Consider the following 13,469-nt stretch of genomic DNA (forward strand, 5'->3'; position numbering starts at 1 on the left):
CATTTTTGATAATTTCTAACGTTATTTGATTTTTTTCTGTCCTGTCTAGAAGGTCTGTAATGCCCAGTTATAATAGAGTATATAAGGGCTGGGTGTTTGAAGAAAAGTTGGGGATCCAATTTCTACAATAGCCTGTCAGCCCCCAAAACCCTCTCAATTCTTCTTGCTTCTCGGTGGTGGAAAAGCTAGAATTCCTTTCAACCTAGCTGGATTAATAGAAAGTCCTTCCTTGACTGTTACATGGTATATTAGACTGTTCTCACATTGCTATAAAGAACTATCTGAGACTGGGTAATTTATGAAGCAAAGAGGTTTAATTGACTCACAGTTCCACAGGCTGTATAGAAAGCATGGCTGGGAGGCCTCGGAAGCTTACAATCGTGGTGGAGGGTGAAGGGGAAGCAAGCACGTCTTACCACAGTGGAGCAGAAGAGAGAGAGAGAGAGTGAAGGGGCAAGTGCTGAACACTTTTAAACATTCAAATCTATGAGATCTCACTCACTATCACAAGAACAGGAAGGGGGAAGTCCGTCCCCATGATTCAATCTCCTCCCACCAGGTCCCTCCCCCAACAATGGGGATTACAATTCAACATGAGATTTGGGTGGGGACACTGGGCCAAACCTTATCAGATGGTCTAAGTGTTTTACTTGATTTTGACAGAATTGAAGTTTTTCCTTTATAAACCTTATCACTCTTTAGGGCCAATTGTTGTACATGAAAGCCCATTGTTCTTTAATCAAGGAAGTAAATAATCTATATATTATATTAAGACAGACTTCTCAATGAAGTCAATGTCTGAGTGGTCTGTTTTTAATATTTGTAAAAAGTAAGTCAGGCTTTTTAGTGTATCCTTGGGGCCTGACTGTCCAGGTATATTGTCTATCTTTCCATAAGAAGTTAAACAGAAATTAGCTATCTTTATCTAAAGGAATACTGAAGAATGCAACTACATAAATCTATGACTGACCAGGCACAGTGGCTCACACCTGTAATCCCAGCACTTTGGGAGGCCGAGGCGGGTGGATCATGAGGTCAAGGGATCGAGACCATCCTGGCCAACATGGTGAAATCCCTTCTCTACTAAAAATACAAAAAATTAGCTGGGCACAGTGGGGCATGCCTGTAATCCCAGCTACTTGGGAGGCTGAGGCAGGAGAATCGCTTGAACCTGGGAGGCAGAGGTTGCATGAGCTGCGATCGTGCTACTGCATTCCAGCCTGGTGACAGAGCAAGACTCTGTCTCAAAAAAAAAAAAAAAAAAAAAAAAAAATCTATGACCGGAAACTTCTGCATTAGATGGGGTGGCTGTGAGCAGTGTGTGAGGATTAGGCACAACTGGATGCCGTGGAATTACTGTGTTGTTTATTGCTCTCAAATCCTGTACAAACCTCCACCCTCTCCTGGTTTTCTTACCAGAAGAATCAGTGCATTACAAGGACTTGTACAGAGAATGACCAGTACTCTTTCTATATAATCTAAGATTATACGTTGCTTTTTTTTTTTTTTTTCTAGGGCTTCAGTTCTCAAGGGATATTGTCTGCTATTTGGAAACCATTTCCAATGAGTCTAAATTTTTATTGAAGTAGTTAAAACAATATTTTCCTGTATCAATGCAGGACTTTGACCACAATTGATCAGCTATTGCCTTATTGCATTTTGTAATTCATCACTTAGTAAGTCAGTATCTTTTTTTTTTTTTTTTGAGACGGAGTCTCGCTCTGTCGCCCAAGCTGGAGTGCAGTGGCCGGATCTCAGCTCACTGCAAGCTCCACCTCCCGGGTTCATGCCATTCTCCTGCCTCAGCCTCCCGAGTAGCTGGGACTACAGGCGCCCGCCACCTCGCCCGGCTAGTTTTGTATTTTAGTAGAGACGGGGTTTCACCGTGTTAGCCAGGATGGTCTCGATCTCCTGACCTTGTGATCCGCCCGCCTCAGCCTCCCAAAGTGCTGGGATTACAGGCTTGAGCCACCGCGCCCGGCCTAGGTCAGTGTCTTTGATGGCAAGATGGATAGCACTTGGATTAGGTTTTAAAAAAAATCCTTTTCTCCTTTTTTTTTTTTTGAGACGGAGTCTGAGTCTGTTGCCCAGGCTAGAGTGCAGTGGAATTATCTCTGCTCACTGCAATCCCTACCTCCCAGATTCAAGCAGTTCACCTGCCTCAGCCTCCCAGGTAGCTGGGACTACAGGTGCACACCACCATGCCTGGATAATTTTTGTATTTTTAGTGGAGATGGGGTTTCACCATGTTGGCCAGGCTGGTCTCAAACTCCTGACCTCAGGCGATCCACCCACCTCCGCCTGTCGAAGTGCTGGGATGACAGGCGCCCAGCTGAGTTTGAAAAATTTTCTGTCTGTTAATTCTGTTTTATCATGTATAGCATCTAATTCTAAATACATTTCACCTTTCTAACAGAAAGAAATATGCGTACTACATAGTTCTAAGAAGTTTTCTTATTGGATGGAAACTAAGGAAACCAAAAGTAAAACATGTGTCCCTTGTAAGGGACCTAGTCGAAAAGTTACAGGTTGAGACTTATGTGCTCATACAGGAGTATTTATAACACCCACCATTTGGACCAAGTGTTTACTCTGAGGAATGGGACCTTGTAATAAGGTGGGATATATTAGAGATAGTGTTTGGAACCCAGGAGGGGCCTTGCCAAGGGCTCCTGCAAACTTTGGCAAAAGTCAGTTGGATAAAAACAGTCCTGCTGGTACCAGGTGTTGATTGGCAAAGCAGCAGCGGTCAAGGCAAGATTCATTTTGGGTCCCTTCTTGGGTAGCCAGATATATCAACCTGAAATGATATAATTAAAAGGGTCAGAATCTAGTTTTAAAGAGTTTATTCAAGTGAAAAGCTAGGAATGGCCATTCTGGGACTCACAGACTCCAGAGAAATGGGATCAATGCTCTGAAGTTAAAAGTTAAGTTTTTGCTTATATAGGAAGAAGACAAAGAAATGTAATAGGATTAATTTCCATATTTTCTATACAAGTTATAGAGTTATAATAAATTAATTAGGTACAATTCGTTTCTTTTCAGTATGGCTTGTTTTCTCTATAGCTGGTTTTCATTTCCTTTCCAATTGAAAGAGTGAATTTCACCTTCCACTTTAAGACAATGTGATAGCCATGAAGTCTTTGTGTGAAAAAGGTAAGAGGGAGGTTAATCTATCATGAAGATCAACAGAGTAGAGGGAAGGGCTCTTCCTTGGTGCCCTTCTGTCATCTGCAACTAAAATGTGTAAACTAAAATTGTTATAAAACCAGGCAGGTAAGGAAGAAGGCTTAATCTATTATCAGAGAAACAAAGGTTACAGCTGTCTGTCATGTGACTCAGGTACCATAATCACATCCCTTTAAGGCTCAAACATAATTTAGAGTTTCAGCAGCTTAGCATTTGAATTATTTATTTTCACAGTACCATAGGGTAGAACATGCGCCTAAAATCTCTATAAGCCTGTTGTTCAAGCTGGCCTTGAAAACTGGACAGTTTTGTGGTTTTGACCAGACTTTTGTCTATTTAGACAAATTTTGCGGTGAGTCTCCAAAATAAAACCGGATGAGGTTCCCCTCTCGTCTTATTTTATATCCTTAAGAGTTTGAGTCGTGACCAAGTGGGAGTGCTCTCTTTTGGTCTCTGCCATCTGAGAGGCATGATGTTCTGGTCACATTCAGTGGCCAGACTAAACAAAATAGAAACCCCAAGACAAGTAATATTTTAAGCAGCACACTCTTTGTTCCAAACCTGTCAGGCTTCACGATAGGTTGTCTTAAGTAGTTCCATCTGTAAGTGGTCTCAACCCTGGTTGCCTGGTTAATCCTGGGGAGATTCAATCCTAGGAGGGACCGTCTGGTGACTGGCAGCCCCACACAAATTTGTGAGATATCCAAAGCAATGAATTAATGGGTTTGTGATGACCGGTGGCCCCCCACAAATTTGTAAGATACCCAGAGCAACATAAGCACAAACACCATTCTTAATTGTCTTTAGCTACAAGAATCTTTTGCCATCTTAGTCTATTCCTGGGAATAAATTCTGGGGGCTGCATCTTCTATGCCCTCTCCATGAATATCTCTTACTCCAAAACGAAATCATTAGACTAGACATTTCCTTTCAAGCTATTATTACCTATTCTGCTGTAAATATCCATATTCCATTAGAGAGACTGACCAATACAGTGTTTTAGAATTTTAAAAGTACAGCTGACGAGGTATAGTGACTCATGCCTGTAATCTCAGCACTTTAGGAAACCAAGGCAGGCGAATCACTTGAGGTCAGGAATTCCAGACAAGCCTGGCCAGCATGGTGAAACTCCGTCTCTACTAAAAATACAAAAATTAGCCAGGTGTGGTGGTGCCTGCCTGTAGTCCCAGCTACTTGGGAGGCTAAGGCATGAGAATTGCTTGAACTCAGGAGGCAGAAGTTGCAGTGAGCTGCGATGGCGTCAGTACTCCAGCCTGGGTGACAGAGCAAAACTCTGTCTCCAAAAAAAGAAAAGAAAAGAAAAGAAAATTGCAGCTTTAAAATTAGTATATACTAACTCTAAGGAGGCAGTGAGGAATGTGAAGAAAGAGCCAAGACTGAGTTCAGACACCAACTTCCCTCCATGAGCTCTGGATTGTGGGCAAGTGTTTTCATCTTCCCGTGAGTCATGCTTCACCATCTATAAATCCCAAGGCAATCTAGCGTAGTGTTAGACTCCCTAGGATTAGAATCTGGAGTCAGTTTAGGCTCAAATCTTAGCCCCTTTGCTGGTTTGACACTGGCAAAACTTTGCTTCGACACCCAAGTGTACATCACAGGGTTACTTAATTCCTACTGTGAGGCTCTATTCCACCAGAGGACACAACTGCCAGCTCGGGACAGTGGGTTCCCTTTGTGCCCAACACACATGTACACACATGCACACACACAGCACACTGTCTTTCCCACAGATGCTTTTACTTTTTTTCTTTAATTTTTGGAGGGCTTGCCTAGTGATAAGGGAGAGAGAGAATGGGGACTCTCGGCATCCAATGAGAAGTCATCAAACTTCTGGCCCTTAGTCTTCACATACCTAGAGTCTCAACGGTCATCCTTGGTTCCTGTCTGCATGACCTCATCAGGACCAGAGACTGCTGTGGTCCTTTACTTCTCTGAAACACCGCAAAGGGCTGCACCCACTTAAAAACACCACACATCCACTTCTTCCTGGGAGTCTTTCTGCCTCCCTGGGGCTCCATCCAAAAAGCTTACAAGCAACCCTCCCTGCAGGGGTGGACTGTGGCTGGGGACTGGGTGAGGTGGACAGGACAGGGATCTTTTTCAGACTCCTGTTCTTTGACAGGGTTGTCCAGGGGAGAGAATACAGTCATGGGTTCTTAGTTTCTGTTTCTGGTTGGGCCGGTAAAGCCCCTTCCTCATCCCTCTTTTCTGCTCATCACTAGAGACAGAAAGTAAAAACCATCGCTTCAGGCTGCTAAAAGCCTAAAACAAAACAAAACTGAACAGCAACAACAAAATAAGGTGGGTTGGACAAGCTTGCTAGCTTCCCTCATACAACCTCTCTCACCCTCCTCTGGCCCAGGGCATTTTTGTCTAGTTCTTGGGGCAGGAAAGCCCAGCTACTAAATAAACATGTGTTTTCCCCAATCATTTTTCCAAAACTTTAGTTCTTTGCTTTTTCCCCCAAAGGCTAGGATTTTGAAATGTTTCCCACCCCAACTTTCTGCTTTTCCTTCCTTGGGAAAATGAATAAAATGCTCTGGCTCTCTGAATCAGATGAAGGCCAAAAGACACAAGACAATGTCATAGAAAAAAATACCAGTTAAAATTTTATAATATTGTGCCATATAAAAATTTAACAAGTAGTGAAAAAAGAAAAATAGCTCTGAGCAGCCTGAGCTATGTGAGTACTGCAAAAGTCTCAGAGAGCCTTTGCAGACCTTTGTGAAAGGCCCAGAGAGACAGGAACATGGGCCTTCAGTCACACCCCCATACCTGGGGCAATTGTTTAAGGTTATTTTGTTCCTGATTTGCTGCCTCACCCATTATCTTCATGTTCCTGGAATATGTATTACAAAGAACAATGTATAGCCAATCAACAGTTTGTGTTATTTAATGCAAATTCCTGGTAAACAACTTAGAAGCTGCTGCTTCTTTTTTCCTTTAAAAACCTGCTTGTGGCCAGGTGCGGGGGCTCACGCCTGTAATCCCAGAACTTTGGGAGGCGGAGGCAGGTGGATCACCTGAGGTCAGGGAGTTTGAGACCAGCCTGACCCACATGGAGAAACCCCGTCTCTACTAAAAATACAAAATTAGCCAAGCGTGGTGGCGCACGCCTGTAATCCCAGCTACTCGGGAGGCTGAGGCAGGAGTATCGCTTGAACCCGGGAGGCGGAAGTTGCAGTGAGCTGAGATTGCACCACTGTACTCCAGTCTGGGCGACAGAGTGAGACTCTGTCTCAAACAAACAAAGAAAACCTGCTTGTAACTGCTGCTAATCTGAGTGTAGTTTCAGGGCAACTTGAATTTATGTTCCTGGGCTGCAGTTCTCAAACTTGGCCCAAATAAACTCTCTACTAATACTAATTTAGTATCAGCTTTTTTCTTTATGTAAACAATAATTTATATAAAACTCTTGGCACAGTGCCTGATGCATAGTAAACACTAATAAATAGTGACCACAATTATTACTATCTGCTCCATAATATTATTTTAAGGATTAACATAGGCAGAATGCCTGTCACATAATAGGTGTTGAGTGAATGCCACCCATCATATTGAAGAAAAATGATTTTGAGCTCAATGTAAACAATATATTAATAAAATATTATTTTAAAATATTAAATATCTGTACATATATTAATAAATACATAGTTTTGAATGAGAAAGTTTACTGGCAATAACTTTTCAAAAGCTTTGAGAATGTGTCTTACCTATTGCTGTCTTTAACCCCCTATAAACTACATCCTATGCTAACTAGAAGTACATACTTTGATTTCCCTGGCCTTCATACTCTGCAAGACAAAATCAGCAAAAATAACCATTAAACCTTTGAAAAAACATATGACATATGACACTGGCCATGAAATCATCAATATATTTGACTGAATGGAATTTTTTATTTTGTCTAAATCTAGTGGCAGAAAAACATGAAAAGCAAAATTATAGTTGGGGCTGTGGTGATGGCAGGTTCAGACACTCAGGCTTCTAGACATATGTATTAGTTCATTCTTGCATTGCTAGAAATACCTAAGACTGAATAATTTATAAGAAAAGTTTAATTGGCTAATGGTTCTGCAGGCTGTACAGGAAGCATAGCAGCATCTGCTTCTGGTGAGGCCTCAGGAAGCTTCCAATCATAGTGGAAGGCAAAGGAGGAGCATGCACATCGCATGGCTAAAGCAAGAGCAAGAGAGCGAGGAGGGAAGTGCCACACACTTTGAAACGATCAGATCTCATGAGAACTCACTCATTATCATGAGGACAGTACCAAGAAGATGGTGCTAAACCATTCCTGAGAAATCTGCTCCCAGATCCAATCACCTCCCACCAGGCCCCACCACCAACATTGGGGATTACATTTCAATGTGAGATTTGGTGGGGACACAGATCCAAACCATATCAACATATTCCAGAAAAGTATCAAAATGAACCAGGCTTCTAGGATATTGTCCTAGGTCCTACTCCTGGTTTAACCTTCAGGTGTAACAATAGAGAATGCATTCCTCTTCCTAATAAGCGCAAGCCTTGAGGCCCATCCTCTCATGATGAAGTTGCATTAAAGACTTCCCCTGAACCTGGCATCATTGCATCTACAGTCTCCTCTCCTACTTGATAATTCCTAGCAGCATAAATACATGTTGATCTCTCAGTTTGCAGCACACACACTTACAGACACTCATACACACAGTGGCCTCTTAATTCCCTATCTTCCTCTAGCTATTGCTTCATTTCTCTACTCCCTAGCAGAAGAAAACTTTCGGGAAGAACTGTCTAGGAACACTGCCTGTACCACCTTAGCAAACATCTTCTCTTTAGCCCACTCCAATCTGTCTTCTGCCATCAACACTGAAATAAAATCACTTTTGTCATCTTGCAGATGAATTCCATTTGCCACAATCCTTGGGTACTTTTCTGTCCTCATCTTCACCTCCCAGCAGCATTTGACAGGGTGGCTGGTTTCCTCTTCTTGAAATGCTGTCCTTGGAATCTGTGGCGTGACAGTCTAATGTCCTCCTCGACAGGCTACCCTGCCTCAGGGCTCAGTTTAGGGCTCTCTTCTTTCATAAGTACTTGCTGTGGATAATCTCATTCATTTTAATGGCTTTAAATACACTCCATCTGTTGACTGTTTCCAAATTTACATACTCACATATCCATTAGCCTGCTTGCCATCTCAGTTTGGATGTCCAATAAGTATTTCAAATATAGCTCGAAAATGGGTATCTTGAGTTTCCTACATAATCTGCCTTCACCTCTCACAGGCTCCCTAATCACATCTTCTCTGTTACTCAAGCTAGAAACCTGGGAATGATCCTGTTTTCCCCTCTCTTGCATTTCTACAACCAAGTCATCACCAATTCCTCTTCTGAAATATGTATCTCTATTTCCTCTAGTTCTTTCTGTCCTTGGCCACCATTCTGGTTTACGCTACATCATCTCCAGCCTGGATTACTTCCAGAGACCCTTAGCCTGACTCCCTAGATCCATTCTTGCCCCTTCCCAGCACATTCTCCTTACACTGGCATCCCTTCCTGTCACTCCAAACTGAATGCCACTTGGGACTCAGGATATGTTATGGGGGTAGAGTCAAAGGAGTTGCTTATGTGGGATGCGAAGAGAGAAACCAAGAATGAGTAGGATTTTGCTGGAGCAATTTCATTTTTGTCAAGGTGGGAAAGTTTGGATGAGGTACAAGTTTGGCTTAGTGGGGTAAGGGATAGGGTGATCAGCAGTTCCGTCTTCAATATGTTAACCCCAAAATGTTCATTAGTCAATCAGGGGTGGTCTATGGTAGGAGAAATGTTAGACGTATTTGTTGAATGAATAAGCCAACCAAGCTAGGTTATCAGAGAAGCAAATTTACAGGGAGAGATTTGGAAAAGTTAGGCTATGATCTACTGAGACCTCTGTGACATTCTAAAGGAAATCTCGTATTATTTGGAAACATGGGTCTGAAGATTAATAGAAAAATGAGACCTAGATACATAGACCTGAGGGTCATCACTGCATGTTTAAATTATGGAAGAAAATAAGATGGCTCACTGAGACTTCTAGAAAATTAAAATATTTTCATGTCACATTTTTTATTCAAAAAAATTAGTTTTATTGAGTCTGATAGAGGAAAATATTGAGCATCGTCCCTGGCTTCTACCCACTGGAAGCCAGTAGCTCTCATCATCCTTCAACCCCCTACCCCAGTGTGACAAACAAAAATGTCTGTAGACATTGCCAAATGTCCCCTGGGATGGGAAGGGGGATCATCCCTGGTTGAGAACTACTGATTAGAAGAATGTCAATGAGAAAATCAGTACTTCTTTTTAGTCACCGAAATGTAATATTGGGGAATACTGGAGAAGAGTTTTTATCCTGAAAAATGCTCTTGGAAGGGATTTTAGAATTAAGCTGGATGCATGTACCCAAGGATGTAAGATTGGGAAAGAAGTGGGTCAAGGAGGGCACACTGGCAGAGAGCAAACTGACCCAGGGCAGAGGAAGAGAAGCCCCTGGACACAGTGGTAGGGAGGCTCAGTTTTGTTGGCAGCCTCTAGCTTTCACTCAGCGTTGCCGACCGCCTTTTCTCCCCCTGCAGTAATCCTGTCTGCTAGCCACAGGCTTTTGGCTTTGGCAGAAACAGACAATGTCCCCAGCATTGCTGGACCTCATGGTTTATTATGTCACTTGAGAATTTCAGTGCAATTCACCTGCTGCCCCCTAGTGGAGCGGTTTGGTGATGCCTAGTAAATTGTAGCAGTTCCTGATGTGCGTTTAAAGGCTGAAACTGTCAAGCTGGCTCTGAGCTTGAACACTAGGGTCCAGAGACTAGAACTCGTTAACCCTCTAGCTTTCCTCCTGTCCTTCCTCCAATTTGCATGCCTAATGCTTACTAGAGACTCCACAAACATGGAGGAGGTGAGTGCACAGACAGTCACCGGGGCCAGCAGAGGAAAACAGGGGCAGGGTAACACAAAGGTTGGAAGTAAGGTAAAGAGTAGCCCAGGACATTCCACTGAGCACCAGGGAACATCTCTCTATTTGCCTTAGGTGTTGCTGTTCTGGATACCCTTTGAGGAAAAAAACAAGAGGACAGCAGGTGGTAAGCGACACCATCCTGTTTACAAAGGCAAGATGGAAATGTTATTCACTCATCTAGACCATGGAATGGCACTGCTCCCTAAGAGTTGCAGTTGAAGACAGAGCATCTATGTGTATTTGCCAGAAAAACACTAATCATAGCAGAATTCCTTAGCACAGATTTAGAAATATTGAGGGGAAAATCCTGCCCCTGAAACATAATTGCATATGGGAGGGTGGTGTAGAAAACAGTTCTCTGAGGAGAGTGGGAGGGCAATCGCCATATCACCAATATTACAAAGGCCTCTACTCATTGTACTTTAAAGAATAAATTTTTAGCTTAAAAGTCACACTACACAAATTATGAAAATATCGTATTTTTAAAAGATCACAAGTTATTTAAATTGGGGTCATCCATAGTGCACCAAAACTATTTTTGGTTTTCCAAGAAAAAATATGCAGAAATCTTCATGTTAAATGGTCAGATTCTAAGTGTATATCGAGGGTAGAGTCAATGGGATTTTTGGATTTGCTCGCAGGTTGGATGTGAAAGGGACAAAAGGTGGGATGTCAGAATCAAGGACGACTCCTTCCAAAATAACCTAGTAAAGTGTCTCAACATCTTCATGTTGTAGGGAATGAGTAGGGACAAGAGAATTAATTTCTAATTCAAAACCTGAATCAGTTACATAATTGGTTTAATTCCAACTCATGATTTTCTGCCATAGTAAAAACTGGAGGCATGAAGTGATAGAGTGTATTATAAAGAAAACTTTGAAGGGACAACCCCTTCCTAAAAGTGAAAGTACTCTCCTTTATGACATGGTTTTCTGACATGAACTAGATATCTGGTTTTGCTATCTAATAATTGCCTAATTTGGGGATGCAATTTATAATAAGTTTCTCTGTTCATGAATTGAAAATAGAATAAACAGTCACGCTGCCCATGTACTCTCACTAGGTAACCTGCATAGAGAGCCTCTGTCTTAGCTCAAGCTCCTGTTAAGAAATTAACAGAGTGTCTTAAACGATTCATCTCTCACAGTTCTGGAAGCTGGAAAGTCTCAGATCAAGATGCTGGCAGATTTCGCTCTGGTGAAGACCTGCTTCCTGATTTGTAGTCAGCCTTCTCCTTGGAGCCTCACATGGGAGAGGGCAGAGAGAACAAATTCTTGTCTCTTAAGAGCATCAATCTTATTCATAAGGGGTATACCCTTATTCCCTAATTACCGCTCAAAGGCCTGACTTTCTAATACCATCACATTGGAGGTTAGGCTTTCAATATAAGAATTTTTTTTTCTCACATCTGTAGCAGTCAGATCAATATATGAATACATTCAGTCCGGACTATCAAAGGACAATTTGTTACCTGGAGATACACTTTGCAACCTATTGGTCAACTGAGGATACTGAGTAGACAGTTGAATATATTCAGCCCCAGTGTTCATGAACCATTGATTCCACCTCAAGTATATCTTTGACACATAGCATGTGTATGACTTCTCAGGGTTAAAAATTAATTATCTGTAGAAGTTTGTCTAAATAATAAGCAGATAACCAATTCCTCTGGAATTTCAACTTTTTAATGCTTGGTTTAAGCTCAGCCTTGAAAGAGCTATTTGCTGGGATTCCAACACTTTGGAAGTTTTAGAAATTTTTTATTGAATTGCACTTCAACATAACACTGGCCTATACCGTACCCCATGAAATTGATGATTTTACCTCTAGGAATATTAACATAGATTGCGCCATTATACAATTTTCATTATGAAGCCCCATGAGATAAATATACTTCAGGCCTTAGTACCAAGAGAGTGATGCATCTTCTAGATTATCTGTCTGTCTTTGTGAAGACTGATCCATGCAAGTGAATCTTCCTTCTTTCCAAAGAAAAAAAAAGTTCAGCCTGTAATCCTGGCACTTTGGAAGGCCAAGGTGGGCAGATGACCTGAGGTCAGGACTAAAATATAAAATTAGCTGGGCATGGTAGGGGTGCCTGTAATCCCAGCTACTTGGGAAGCTGAGAACAGGAGACTTGCTTGAACCTGGGAGGTGGAGGTTGCAGTGAGCCGAGATCACACCATTGCATTCCAGCCTGGGCGACAGAGTGCAACTCCATCTCAAAAAACAAAAAGAAAAAAAATGTTGAGTCAAATATGCTGCCTCATAGAGTACGTGTTCAGGATACTGTGGCATGTATTTTTGCTGTAAATACTTCCCTGGGCTTTCTCTTGTCTACCGATGTTCCCTTTAATTCCCTAAGTTGCTTATCGTTGTGTTTTATATAGCTACCTCACTTTTTTCATTTTGAATGAGGCAGGAAATAAAATAGCAAATCTTGGGCTCAAGGTGGACAAAGGAATGAGAGACGTAGAAGAAAATAAGAAATGAACTGTAGAAAGTTAAAGGCCAGGCATGGTGGCTCATGCCTGTAATCCCAGCACTTTGGGAGGCTGAGGAAGGCAGGATCGCCTGAGGCCAGGAGTTTGAGACCAGCCTGGCCAACATGGTGAAACCCTGTCTCTACTAAAAATACAAATATTAGCTGGGTGTGGTGCCGGGCGCCTGTTATCTCAGCTACTTGGGAGACTGAGACAGGAGAATCACTTGAACCCAGGAGACGGAGGCTGCAGTGAAGCTGAGATCAGGCTATTGCACTCCAGCATGGGTGACAAGAGTGAAACTCCGTCTCAAAAAAAAAAAAACAAAAAAAAACCAAAAAGTTAAGTTAAAGAGCTTATTGTTACAATGAGATAAAATTGATAAAATGTAAAATAAACTAAAAGGACATATTAAAAGAAAAATGCAAAGAACATTCTTATCACATTTTCAGTGTGCTATGGAATCTGCTCACATCTTTACTAATAATCTATCTTCCAAACCATGGGCTATCTCATATATTCTGAATATGATTTTAATATAAAATGTAAAGAAGTACTTCTATCACCTAAGTAAATTAGTATGTTTCATAGAAGTAATTTCCTCCAAAAGCAATTTTAATTTGCTAAGACAAAATAAGAACAAAACTTTTCTTACTGCCACAACTACAATCTTAAAAAAAAAAATACCAAAAATGCAAATAATAACCTATTTCCATGTTTTACTTAAATGAAGTTATCTGTGTTAAGTATTTGTGTCTAAGAAAAAAGCACTGGCAAACAAAACCAAAGCCAAAACAGAATCTC

The sequence above is a fragment of the Rhinopithecus bieti genome, unplaced genomic scaffold (assembly GCF_001698545.2).
Source record: "Rhinopithecus bieti isolate Rb0 unplaced genomic scaffold, ASM169854v2 scaffold_65226, whole genome shotgun sequence".
Taxonomy (NCBI): Eukaryota; Metazoa; Chordata; class Mammalia; order Primates; family Cercopithecidae; genus Rhinopithecus; species Rhinopithecus bieti.